This window comes from Lepus europaeus, chromosome 5 (assembly GCF_033115175.1).
Source record: "Lepus europaeus isolate LE1 chromosome 5, mLepTim1.pri, whole genome shotgun sequence".
NCBI classification, from domain to species: Eukaryota; Metazoa; Chordata; class Mammalia; order Lagomorpha; family Leporidae; genus Lepus; species Lepus europaeus.
The window spans coordinates 76,482,783-76,497,457 of NC_084831.1; the positions used below are offsets into that span (position 1 = coordinate 76,482,783).

The 14,675-nt window shown below is 39.0% G+C and overlaps 1 pseudogene; it reads left to right on the forward strand.

Annotated features, from left to right (window-relative positions):
• The first annotated feature begins 1,409 nt into the window (after positions 1–1,409).
• On the forward strand, positions 1,410–6,094 carry LOC133759124 (U3 small nucleolar RNA-associated protein 25 homolog; annotated as a pseudogene).
• Positions 6,095–14,675: the final 8,581 nt, after the last annotated feature.

A 14,675-nucleotide genomic window follows, 5' to 3' on the forward strand; every position in this document is an offset into this window, starting at 1 on the left:
ACAAATAATTATAAAATATATATTGTAAAGATTTACACAGTTACAAGAGCTCAAAAGATTCAAGCTCCATTTGAGAATAAAATGCTGATAACCAGGAGTTGCAGCTATAATTTGAATGTACTCAGAAAAGTTAACTACGTAAAAAATGTCACCTTCTTATTCAGCATATTAGCTCCCTGGGTTTCTTCAGGACATATCCACTGCCTTTTCTTTCAAAATTTACACTTCCCTTAGCTATGCTGTGATATTACAGCCATGGAAGAGTGAGCTGGCTTCCATTCTGCCTCATGGATCATCAACCAAACTGTCAGCAAAGTGCTAATTGCAGAAACTTTATTACTTGAGGTGATACTGAACCAGAGAGAACACAGCTTGATTTTTCATATTTCAAACTTTGCAATGTGAGCAATTAGGAAAAAAAAACTTTTCTTTTTATTTCAATTTGTAAGCTAAGCAAAATTGAAATGGATATCACTATTGTAAAACAGAAACTTAAAAATGTCATATTTCTAGGTGACTTTATAACTCAGTATAAAATATCTTGTTAACCCCTTCTTACCAAAACACACCTGCACTTAACTACAACATAATTGGCTACCTGTAATTGGAGAAAGACAGAGTTGTACCTTATTTTGTGATTCTGTCATTCAAATATTTTTTCAGGGAAGTATACTTCAAAGATATGCTTCACATATAGTCTCTAAATTTATGCATTTCCTATGGGATATGAAATATTTAAAACACCCCTTAAACATTATTTTACAAAATTGGTTTGGAGGTATCATGAGAAATTTCATCTTGAGATGCAAAAATAGATGATGATAGATTAATGGAAAATGTATTGGGATTCTAGATGCATGGACAATCGTCTGGGAATACTTCCAGGGTGAATTGGTAGGGAATAATTTAGAAGACCAGCCAATATAACTCTAGGTGAAACCATTGGGGGGATTTCTTATACACTAAACACAAGAGGGATATCTAAGTCAGACTTCAGTGTCTAAAGAAGAGGCAGCAAATAATGCTAGGGTTCTAAGAAAGAGAAATAATTAGGGAGAGAAGGTGGAAAAGTCAGAGTGGAGGGGAAAAAAGTATTCTCCTAGGAAACAATGTACAGTGCCCTAGGATTTTGTTTTTCAAACACTGTAATGTAGAGAGACTTGAATGTTCAATAGGACTTGAAAGTACTAAAGGAATTAAGTAGGTGCAACATTTTGAAACAGCTCTCAAACTGAAAAATTTCACATTTATTGAATGGGCAATTAGAAATCATGTAATAGTTTTTGCATAGAAATTTCACATGAACAGATTTGTGTTTTTTGAAAGGTCAATCTTGTTGTAGTTTGGAGAATGACCTGGAGGGAGACTAGATAGAAAACTGGGAAACCATTTAATAAGTTCTTGCTGCAATGCACACAGGCTCTGATCAAGGTGTAGCTTGGGTAGTGGCAGATAGAAAGGATTTGACAGAAATATATGAGGTAGGGCCAACAGGTAAATATTCAGTGTGTGAGAGGAGGAAGGGAAAAGATTCAGGGGGTAGTACTCAGGTTCTTGATCAGGATGACAAAGTGAATGATGCTACCATTTGCTGGAACATTGGGAGAGGATGGGTTTTGGCTCTGAAGCTGATTTTAACTATGGACATGTTGAGTTAATATTTCCTACTAGATAAATGCAAGTTGAAAGCACAAACCATGGAAAATAAGCACATGGAAAGAAACTCAAAAGAGGAAAGTGGTGACAGGTGGGCTGAAGGAAAGCCTTCAAGATATTGGAATTTCCATATCTTTCCCTACATGAATGGTGGAGAAAGGGCCAACAGGTCTGGGTTCATAGGAGGTTGTGACCAGAAAGTGGGGCATCTGAATTTATTAATTCAGTAGACAAATCCTGCTGACGACAAGCACACAGGTGGATGTGGGAGTGATTGAAATGGAGTTATGGTGAGAGCCCTTGGAAAAGAGGTGCTAGCAGCTCATCTCAGTGTTAGGACTTCACCTTGCCAAGATGTATTCTGAGATTTCATTGGCGCCCAAATGTGCTCAGATTACAGAATATGTTTAATTAATTAATAATGCATGCTAATATTTATATAACATATGCTGGATGTGATATGCCAGAGATCACGTATGCTGGATGTCATATATCAGAGTTGGTGGTAAGTGATTTTGTTGTAGTTAGTCATGAGAGAATGGTCATCTTAATCAGTGATGGAAGCTTGTAATATAGTACTGTTCAAACCAGAGCCACAAACTTGATTGTAATTAATGATAATATTCACTTCTAGTAATTTGGGCTCTATTTGACAAAATTTAATATAAATATGCTGGCATAGATAAAACTAAAATATTTACATAGACAACCTTTTTTTTTTTAATTTCATAAATGTGGATTTACAAAGTGCAACTTTTGTATTGTTGTGGCTTCCCCCCCCAACCTCCCTCCCTCCCTTGGCCCTCCCCTCTCCCTCTCCCGTCCCGCCCTTTATCGAGTTTCATTTTCAATTACCTTCATATACTGAAGATCAACTTAGTATATACTAAGCAAGGATTTCAACAGGCTGCAGTCACACAACCGCACAAAGGTATAGGGTATTGTTCGACTAGTAGTGTTTTTAAGTTTCATAGTAAAACACATTAAGGACAGAGTTCCTACGTGGGGAGCATGTACCCAGTGACTCCCGTTGTTGATTTAACAATTGGCACTCTTATTTATGACGTCAGCAATCACCCGAGACTCTTGCTATGAGCTGTCTAGGCTATGGAAGCCCCTTGAGTTCACAGACTCTGAACTTGTTTAGTTAAGGCCGTATCACAGTGGAGGTTCCTTCCTCCCTTCAGAGAAAGGCACCTCTCTCCTTGATGGCCTGTTCCTTCTGCTGGGGTCTTGTTCACCAGGGGTAGACAACCATTTAAAAAGCTGAGGGAAAAGATTGATCACAGAGGTCTAAAAATTTGGGAGATTTACAGAAGATATGAAACTTGACCTGAATTGTAAAAATATGCTAAATCTGAGCTAGTACACCCATTCTACCTACTAATTGAATGTTCAGTAGTCTTGGGTTCAAATCCTGACTTTGCCTCTTTCTTGCTCTAAGCCCTTGCTGAAATGAATTACTCTTTCTAAATATAAATTTTCTCAGGTGTAATATAACAATATTAATGATCTCATAGAAGGTAAATAATTTATACTCTTTTGTCACATAGAAATTGATTGAAGTAAAAGCACAAAACAATATTCATCATAAAAAGGAATACATAGAGAAAAAAATCTATCTATAAAAATTTGATTTTTTGTTGGAAAAAATTGTGGATAAAGTAGAAAGAAATTTTAATGGTACTTTAAATGGTAATTTTCGTATCCCACTATTGGTTAGTGATATTATAAGATTATATTAAATTATAGAAAAAATTTGTGTTGACCAATAATTTTTCCTAATTCTTAATACAAAGATAATTATTCTAGTTAAAGTTTGATGTGGCCAGCTATGAATTCTGATCAATAAAATGTGCGTAGAGATATTTTCAGCAATAAAGCATTTAATCACTTAGAGTTACTTTTCTAATATACTTCTCCTGCCATGGCAAATGTCTAAAACAGGTCATGAGATTGAATCACTGAAAAATCCGCGGAACATGTGGTAACCTGGTTATCTGAGCCAAGGACTCCTAACAGCTGCACCAAACAAGGGCAAGAACAAAGACGGGGGTTGTTTGTTACTGTCACATTATTTAAACCATACAAACTGATAAAGGCAATAAAACTACAGAGCACAAATGAAAGACCAGATTAAGAGAAGAGAATCCAATCTTCATTTAGATCTTGAGAGGCAGATACAGATACATATACTGATAAATCAAGAAAAAATAGGTTAAGATATATTGTGGTGGCATAATTCTATCTTTCTAATCCATGTATTGACAATTACAGACTTAACTAATGCTAAGTAGTTTACCACGTGATCCAGAGTCAGCTGCTCAATACCTTGACTAAAAAGCAGAAGCACCTTAGGGATTTCTGCGAGGGGCACCCCTTCTATGACAGAGTTTCCAGAAAAGAAGAAAAAGCACACATTTGTCAACTGTCTGAGAGTTCAGATACTTCAGATTCTGAAAGTGAAGCAGGTAGTGAGCCTGAGCACATCTCTGGGTACCACAAACTTCTTGCTCCACTAAAGAATGTTTCTGAGGAAGGCAAGGAGGAGGAGGAGGAAGAAGAGGATGAAGACAGTGCTGTGGGTGAGGGAGGAATGAATGATGAAGATGGTGGTGGTGATGCCAATATGGAGGAAGTTTGTCTCAGAGTCTGCGGGGATGCAGGAGGATGTGGACTTACCTGCTGACCCTAAAGAAAAAGGTGGGGAAGGAGCACATGGCACATCCCAGGAATTCCCGGAGGAATTCACAAAAGCAAAACATGAGTCACTGTTCAGCCTGAAAATCAATTTCCTTGAAGACCTTGGGAACAGGGATAACTCTTTTCTGAAAGTATCACAAGATCCATTTCTACAGCATGTGAATAAAGAACTGAAAGAAAAGGAAATTCACACTATTGCCACAAATCCCAAAAATACCCAGGAGCTGAAATGGCTCATCCTGGGCCAGCTTGTCATTTTATCCAAGTTTCAGAAGTTGGAAATATTTAAAGCCTCAAAGGATATTGACTTAAAGTCGCTGCATCTCCAGAAGCCTCTACACCTGGAACAAAACCAACAGCCAGTTCCTCACTGGCCACCAAAAACCAAGTAGCCTCTTCACTCTCCTCCAGAAAGAGCTCTTTTTAATTATGAATTCTTACTGGGACCCATTCTACTCAGAAAGGACTGCCTTGAAGAACAGGGAGGAGATCCGCCATGTGTACTGCCTGCGCGTGCTGAATCACATCCTCAAAGCCAATGCCAAGGTGCTTGGCAACAACAGCAGACGCCAAAGCCAGAAACTTGGGGGTGGGTGATGACGATGATTTCAGGGACCGAGGACCAACAAGGCCCAAGGTACTGACAGTGGAGCCCTTCCCAGAAGCTGCTTTGAGGATCGTGCAGCTAGTTCTTCATCAGCATCCTTGAGGGGGACAGCCGGAACAAGATGACTGTGAGTAACAAAAAGAGATTACAGGGAGTATATAGCCCGATCCTAAGGAGAGATCCCCTCACCTGAAGAGGCCTGAGGACTACAAAGCCGTGTTTATGGGCAACGTCCATGACCACTTTCAGATTGGAGTGGCAACACTTCAGCGAAACATCTTTACCTGATGCAGAACTGGGAGCAAGTCCTGCATTTGAGGAATCACATGAACCTGTTGCCCTTGGACTCCCAGGGGGTGGACTTTTTCCAAGTGCGCATGCGGAGCCTCAATAACTGGTCCCAGTATTATTGCCAAATGCTGCTGTTTGGGTCCCTCCAGGATGCCCAGATCAATTCAGTGTTCAACAAGCATGGTGTCAATTTGCAAGGCCAGGTACTGGGCAGGAATGTCCCAATGATGGGCTCCATCAGTCATGTCCTGGCATAGTTCCCACATGTCTTCCAGAAGATGGAAGCCGAGAGCCTAACTTCAGTAATTGATGCCAGGTTTAACTTGTTCGTGAACAAGATTCTGCCTCAGTATCGCGATGCATTCATGTTCCACACTTTCATCTATGTTCCCTCCTACTTTGACTTTGTAAGTCTCTGAAATTACTGAAAGAAGGAGGAACTGAACTTCACCCATATCTGTGAGTACACCCAGATATCTGGTGTCTCCATGGCCAGACACTTCTTCCTTCAAGGCGAAAAGCACTTCTTGCTCCTTACAGAGCACTTCCATTTCTACAAAAGGTATACAATAAAAGACACCAGGAATCTGATTTTCTATGAGCTGCCAACACTTCTAAAGTAAAGTCTGTAATATGTTGAAAGCCATCCACAGAGGAGTAGCCACATGGACCCACACCATCCTCTACTCCAAGTACAATGTCCAGAGGTTGTCTGCCATTGTGGGTGTGGAGCAGACAGCACAGATGCTACAGTCCAAGAAGAATATCCACCTCTTTATCACTGGAGAAAAAAGAGATTGGACATTCCAGGGCATGTCACATGATAGTAACACTTGATGCTTTGCCACTTGGTCTCGTTTCTCTGTAAACAAGAGAGGGACTGACACGAGGAGCAAGAACCAGACAACCTTGATGTCATTTGATCTTCCTTTTCAGGTCATGTGTCCTGAGAAGTTCAGTGTAAACCAGATTTTGGTAACTCACACCTCTCAGAGTTCACGGGAGGCTCGAAGGACTCTGAGGGGTCAAGTGGAAGGAAGCTTCTGCTTCTGAACCTTGTTATAAGCTGTAAATCCTTTTATGATGATTTTACTTTGAGTTTATTGTACTTGATAAATTCTTTCAGATTGAGTCTATGACATTTTCTTAAAGTAACCTGTATAGTCTGTGTGAACTGGTTATAAGAAATTAGAATAGTTCTTCCACTGCATGTCATCTTAATTTTGGGTGGCACAAATTTTGCAAAACTTTTTCCCCAGCCAACTTTGTTTCAAACCTTAAATGCTGGGCTAAGCTTCTACCTGGGATGCTAGCTTCCCACATGGGCATCAGTTCGTGTCCTGGCTGCTCCTCTTCCTTCAGATCTCTGCTTATGGAAAATGGCTCAGGTGCTTGGACCCCTGAACCCACATGGGAGAGCCAGAGGAATCTCATAGCTTCTGGTTTTGGATTGAACCAGCTCTGGCCATTGAAGTCTTTTGGGAAGTGACCCAGTGGATAGAAGACCTTTCTCTCTGTCTCCCTCTGTATCTGTAACTCTACTAATGCTACCTTTCAAATAAATAAATAAATAAATAAATTTTTTAATAAAAGCTTTAAATGCTCTACTTTAATTCAACTTAGAAGAGTGCAATCGGGGGTCCGGAAAGATGGCGGAATAGCAAGGGAGCACACTAATAGTCCAGGAAGATACAGTTTAATAAAAGTAGAGATACTGCAGGAAGAGTTGGGGAAGAAACAACAGAGGAAACTCTTCCAGAACTAATGATTCACGGTGGACCTGCGTGGAGGGCACGGGAGCCCATAGCGGGGGACACCAGCTGTGGAATCTACACAACAGCACTGGAACGCAAGGAGCCAGAGATCGGATGCTGACTACCTTCAATTCTACTCAGCTGTGTGGAATTACTTCCCTTCTGAATCAAAACAAAAAAAAAAAAGAGAGAGAGAGAGAGAGAGAGAGAGAGAGATTTACCACACCTATCCTGGGTGTGTCACCTTTGGCACACCCTTAACCCTGAAGAACAAAACAGACCTTTCTGGCCACACCCATCTCAAGCCTCTAAGGCTCCATCAAAAGCAGACAGTCCACTTAATACAGAAATAGTAAATAGCCCTGCAAAATAGTATACGAAGAAAAAAAAACACCACAGAGAGGGAAGAAGAATCAAAAGAATATATCCGCAATGTCAAGAAACCAATGCAGCAGAAACCGAGGAAACAAGAACAAGGAAGGCAATATGATACCCCAAAAGGAACAAGACAGCCCAAGCCAAGATATTGAAGATGATGAGATAGAAGAAAGCCAAGATACAGATTTCAAAAAATTTATGATAAGAACATTTAGAAGTTTTCAAAAAGAAATTCTTGAACTACAGAAATCCTTATTGGACAGGATAGAAAATCTCTCTTGTGAAAATGAAATCTTAAGAAGGAATCAAAATGAAACGCAGAAACTAGTAGAACAGGAAAGTGTGATAGTGAAGAGAAATCAAAATGAAATGAGGAACTCAGTAGATCAAATGACAAACACATTAGAGAGCCTTAAAAACAGAGTCAGTGAAGCAGAAGAGAGAATATCGGACTTAGAAGATAGAGCACAGGAAAGTATACCGTCAAACCAAAGAAAAGAAGAAGAAATTAGAAATCTAAAAAATATTGTCGGGAATCTACAGGATACTATTAAAAAACCCAACATTTGGGTTCTAGGAGTTCCTGAAGTCATGGGGAGAGAGAAAGGATTAGAAGGCCTTTTTAGTGAGATACTAGCAGAAAATTTCCCAGGTTTGGAGAAGGACAGAGACATCTTAGTACAGGAAGCTCATAGAACCCCTAGTAAACATGACCAAAAGAGATCCTCACCATTACACATTGTAATCAAGCTCGCCACAGTGAAATATAAAGAAAAGATTCTAAAATGTGCGAGAAATGTCAGATTACTCTCAGAGGATCTCCATTAGACTCACAGCTGACTCCTCACCAGAAACCCTACAAGCTAGGAGGGAATGGCAAGACATAGCCCAGGTATTAAGAGAGAAAAACTGCAAGCCAAGAATATTATATCCTGCAAAGCTCTCATTTGTGAATGAAGGTGAAATAAAGACTTTTCATAGAAAACAGAAATTGAAAGAATTTGATGCCACTCGTCCAGCCCTGCAAAAGATGCTTAAAGATGTGTTACACACAAAAACACAGAAATACGGCCATCAATAAGAAAGAAGATAAAGGAAGGAAAGCTAACAGCAAAAGATCACAGGAAGTTCAAAGCATATATTAGAAATATCTTTGGGAAAACGGCAGGGCAAAGTTACTACTTATCAATAGTCACATTGAACGTTATTGGCCTCAACTCTCTAGTTAAAAGACAGAGATTGGCTGAATGGGTTAAAGAACAAAACCCATCTATTTACTGCTTACACAAAACAAAGATGCATGCAGACTGAAAGTGAAAGGCTGGAAAAAGATATACCATGCCAACAGAAATGAAAAAAGAGCGGGTGTAGCCATCTTAATATCAGACAACATAAACTTTAACACAAAATCTGTTAAGAGAGACAAAGAGGGGCACTATATAATGATTAAGGGATCAACTCACCAGGAGGATATAACGATTATCAATGTATATGCACCTAATTATAGGGCACTGGTTTATTTAAAAGATTTGTTAAGGGACTTAAAGGGAGACTTAGACTCCAATACAATAGTACTGGGGGACTTCAATACTCCACTCTCAGAAATAGACAGATCTCAGGACAGAAGATCAACAAGGAAACAGTACATTTAAACGGCACTATAGCCCATATGGATCTAACAGATATCTACAGAACTTTTCATACTACACATAACGCATTAACATTCTTCTCAGCAGTACATGGAACCTCCTCTAGGATTGACCACATGCTAGGCCATAAAGCAAGTCTCAGCAAATTCAAAAGAATTAGAATCAGACGATGCAGCTTCTCAGACCATAGAGGAATGAAGTTGGAAATTAGCAACTCAGGAATCCCTAGAGCATATGCAAACACATGGAGATTGGACAACATGCTCCTGAATGAACAATGGGTCATAGAAGAGATCAAAAGAGAAATCAAAAACTTTCTGAAAGTAAATGAGGATAACAGCACAACATACCAAAACTTATGGGATACACCAAAGGCAGTGTTAAGAGGAAAGTTATAGCAATAGGTGCCTACATCAAGAAATTGGAAAGGCAGCAAATAGATGAGCTTTCAAGTCATCTCAAGGATCTAGAAAATCTGCAGCAAAACAGACCCAAACCTAGTAGGAGAAGAGAAATAATTAAGTCAGAGAAAAAATCGATAGGATTGAATCCAAAATAACATTACAAAAATCAGCCAAACAAGGAGCTGGTTTTTTGAAAAAATAAACAAAATTGGCATCCTATTGGCCCAACTAACTAAAAAAAGAAGAGAAAAGACCCAAATCAATAAAATCAGAGATGAAAAAGGAAATGTAACAAGAGTCACCAAAGAAATAAAAGGAATCATCAGAAATTACTACAAGGACTTGTATGCCAGCAAACAGGGAAATCTATCAGAAATGGACAGATTCTTGGACACATACAACCTCCCTAAATTGAGCCAGGAAGACATAGAAAACCTAAACAGGACCATATCTGAGACAGAAATTGAAACAGTGTAAAAGGCCCTCCCAACAAAGAAAAGCCCAGGACCAGATGGATTCACTGCTGAATTTGACCAGACATTGAAAGAACACACTCCAATTCTTCTCAAACTATTCAGAACAATAGAAAAAGAGGGAATCCTCCCAAATTCTTTCTACAAAGCCAGCATCACCTTAATCCCTAAGCCAGAGAAATATGCAACATTGAAAGAAAATTACAGACCAATATCCCTGATGAACATAGATGCAAAAATACTCAATAAAATTCTGGCCAATAGAATGCAACAACACATCAGAAAGATCATCCACCCAGACCAAGTGGGATTTATCCCTGGTATGAAGGGATGGTTCAACGTTCGCAAAACAATCAACGTGAAACACCACATTAACAGACTGCAGAAGAAAAACCATATGATTATCTCAATAGATGCAGAGAAAGCATTTGATAAAATACAACACCCTTTCATCAAGAAACTCTAAGCAAACTGGGTATAGATGGAACATTCCCCAATACAATCAAAGCAATTTATGAAAAACCCACGACCAGCATCCTATTGAATGGGGAAAATTTGGAAGCATTTCCACTGAGATTTGGTACCAGTCAGGGATGCCCGCTCTCACCACTGCTGTTCAATATAGTTCTGGAAGTTTTAGCCGGAGCTATTAGGCAAGAAAAAGGAATTAAAGGGATACAAATTGGGAAGGAAGAACTCAAACTATCCCTCTTTGCAGATGACATGATTTTTTATTTAGGGAATCCAAAGAACTCTACTAAGAGACTACTGGAACTCATAGAAGAGTTTGACAAAGTAGCAGGATATAAAATCAACAGCCTTTGTATACACAGGCAATGCCATGGCTGAGAAAGAACTTCTAAGATCAATCCCATTAACAATAGCCGCAAAAACAATCAAATACCTTGGAATAAACATAACCAAGGACATTAAAGATCTTTTTGATGAGAATTACGAAGTCTTAAAGAAAGAAATAGAAATGGATACCAAAAAATGGAAAAATCTTCCATGCTCATGGATTGGAAGAATCAATATCCTCAAAATGTCCATTCTCCCAAAAGCAATTTATAGATTTAATGCGATACCCATCAAAATACCAAAGACATTCTTCTCAGATCTGGAAAAAATTATGCTGAAATTCATATGGAGACACAGGAGACCTCGAATAGCTAAAGCAATCTTGCACAACAAAAACAAAGCCAGAAGCATCACAATACCAGATTTCAGGGCATACTACAGGGCAGTTATAATCAAAACAGCATGGTACTGGTACAGAAACAGGTGGATAGACCAATGGAACAGACTAGAAATACCAGAAATCAATCCAAACATCTACAGCCAACTTATATTTGATCGAGGATCTGAAACCAATTCCTGGAGCAAGTAAAGTCTATTTAATAAATGGTGCTGGGAAAATTGGATTTCCATGTGCAGGAGCATGAGGCAAGACCCCTACTTTTCACTTTACACAAAAATCCGCTCAACATGGATTAAAGGCCTAAATCTACAACCTGACACCATCAAATTTTTAGAGAACATTGGGGAAACCCTGCAAGATATAGTTATTGGCAAAGACTTCTTGGAAAAGACCATGGAAGCATAGGCAGTCAAAGCCAAAATTAACATTTGGGATTCCATCAAATTGAGAAGTTTCTGTACTGCAAAAGAAACAGTCAGGAAAGTGAAGAGGGAACCAACAGAATAGGAAAAAATATTTGCAAACTATGCATCCGATAAAGGATTAATAACCTGAATTACAAAGATTTTAAGAAACTCCACAGCATCTAAACAAAGAACCCCCTTAAGAGATGGGCCAAGGACCTCAATAGACATTTTTCAAAAGAGGAAATCCAGATGGCCAACAGACACATGAAAAAATGTTCAGGATCACTAGCCATCAGTGAAATGCAAATCAAAACCACAATGAGGTTTCACCTCACCCTAGTTAGAACGGCTGAAATACAGAAATCTTCCAACAACAGATGCTGGCAAGGATGTGGGGAAAAAGGGACACTAACCCACTGTTGGTGGGAATGCAAACTGGTAAAGCCACTATGGAAGTCAGTCTGGAGATTCCTCAGTAACCTGAATATAACCCCACCATACAACCCAGCCATCCCACTCCTTGGTATTTACCCAAAGGAAATTAAATTGGCAAATAAAAAAGCTGTCTGTACCTCAATGTTTATTGAAGCTCAATTCACAATAGCAAAGACCTGGAATCAACCTAAATGCCCATCTACAGCAGACTAGATAAAGAAATTATGGGACATGTACTCTATAGAATACTATACAGCAGTCAAAAACAATGAAATCCGGTCATTTGCAGCAAAATGGAGGAATCTGGAAAACATCATGCTGAGTGAATTAAGCCAGTCCCAAAGGGACAAATATCAAATGTTCTTCCTGATCAGTGACAACTAAACATGCACCAAAAATGAAACCTGTTGATGTGAAATGGACACTATGAGAAACATTGACTTGATCAGCCTTTGTCCTGACAGCTGATGTACAATTTAATACTTTATCGATTTTAGTATTTTTTCTTCTACTTAATACTCCTGGATGAACTCTGTAATTAACACACAATTATATAAGAGTGAGAATGATAGAGGGAGGAGATGTACAATTTGGAACATGCTCAAGCTGGATTGCCCCAAATGGTGGAGTTAGAAACATGCTAGGAGATTCCAATACAATCCCATCAAGGTGGCACGTACCAATGCCATCTCACTAGGCCAAGTGATCTATTTCAGCTCACAATTGATCACACTGATAGGTCTAAGAGTCAAAGGGATCACACAAACAAGACTAGTGTCTGCTAATACTAACTGATAGAATAAAAAATGGGGAGAATGATCCAACATGGGAAGCGGGATAAACAGCAGAGTCATAGAATGGCAGATGTCCTAAACAGCACTCTGGCCTCAGAATCAGCCCTTAAGGCATTTGAATCTGGCTCAAGAGCCCATGAGAGTATTTTAGGCATGGAAATCCAAGACACTCTGGAAAAAAAAAAAAAAAAAAAAAGAAGGACCTAAATGAAAGATCTCTGTGAGTGAGATCCCAGTAGAAAGAATGGGCCATCAAAGAAGGAGGCACCTTTCTCTGAAGGGAGTAAAGAACTTCCGCTTTGACTATGACCTTGTCTAAATAAGATCGAAGTCAGCAAACTCAAAAGGCTTCCATAGCCTTGGCAACTCATGACTAGAGCCTAGGGGGATTACTGATGCCATAAACAAGAGTGTCAAATTGTTAAGTCAAAACAGGAGTCACTGTGTACTTGCATCTCATGTGAGATCTGTCCTTAATGTGTTGTTCAATGTGAATTAATGCTATTACTAGTACTCAAACATTATTTTACACTTTGTGTTTCAGTGTGGGTGCAAACTGATGAAATCTTTACTTAATATATACTAAACTGATCTTCTGTATATAAAGATAATTGAAAATGAATCTTGATGTGAATGGAATGGGAGAGGGAGCAGGAGATGGGAGGGTTGTTGGTGGGAGGGAAGTTATGGGGGAGAAAAAGCCATTGTAATACATATACTGTACTTTGGAAATTTTTATTTATTAAATAAAAGTTTTTAAAAAGGAAAAAAAGATACAAAAAAAGAAAGAAAAGTGCAATCATTCACTGATCTTTAACTCATCGAAGTCATTTTAAATAAAATCATGTTAAATTTCTGTAATTTCAATAAATAATTTTGTGGAAGCCTGATGTTAAATATCTATTTTCAGCATCAGTGTCTTTGGCATGACTATAGTCATGAAAAGGAATTTGTGCATTCTTAGCATTCTTAAAAAAAATTACAAGCACAGAATCTGAATCATTTGAGAGAAAGCTGCCAATTCCATGTATCTGTCATGTCCATATGCTTTAGTCAGTGTTTCTTATAAACAGGGACATTGTTCTGTGTGACCACAAAGTGGACATCAAAATAAGGGAATGACTTTTCACATACATTACCACCTATTCAGATTTTGCCAGATGTCCCAGTACTGTCCTTTATAGCAAATGACCTGTTGCTTTCATTTATCCCATTTGTTTTCACATCCTTTATTTTCTGATGGTACCTCAGTTCTTTCCTCAGACTTTTGACCTTGAAACTTTTGAAGATTACAGGCCATTTATTTATTTATTTTTCCTTCCTTCCTTCTTTCTCCCTTTCCTTCCCTTCCCTCCCCTTCCTTCCCTTTTTTTCTTTCCTTGCCCTTGCCCTTACCCTTACCCTTCTATTCCAATTTATTTGTTTGAAAGGCAGAGTGATCCAGAAAGAAAGAGAGATCTCCCACCTGTTGGTTCACCCCCTAAGTAGCCACCTCGGCTGTGGCTGGGCCAGGCTAAAACCATTATCCAGGAACAAAATCTGAGTCTCCCATCTGGGTTGCAGGGACTCGAGTATTTGAGCCATCATCTACCTATACATTAGTAATGGACTAGATTGGAAGCAAAATATCCAACCAGTGCATTAATGTGTGATGCAGGCCTTCCAGGTGTAGGTCACAACAACTGCCCAGTCATATTATCTTTTAATTCCTTTTCTCCATGAGCTTTCTGAAGGTGTGCTATATAAACTATATCCATGCTACACATCTCTAGATGTGCCCTTTGGTGGTTGGCATATTTGTGCTGCTATTTACTGTAGAGGCTGTATACTATGAGAGAAGAAATGAGTTTATTTTTCTAGAGATAGGAACAGAGGGGCCATCCTTATGAATTCTAGCTCATCAAATAGCTTTCAATGTCACCATTC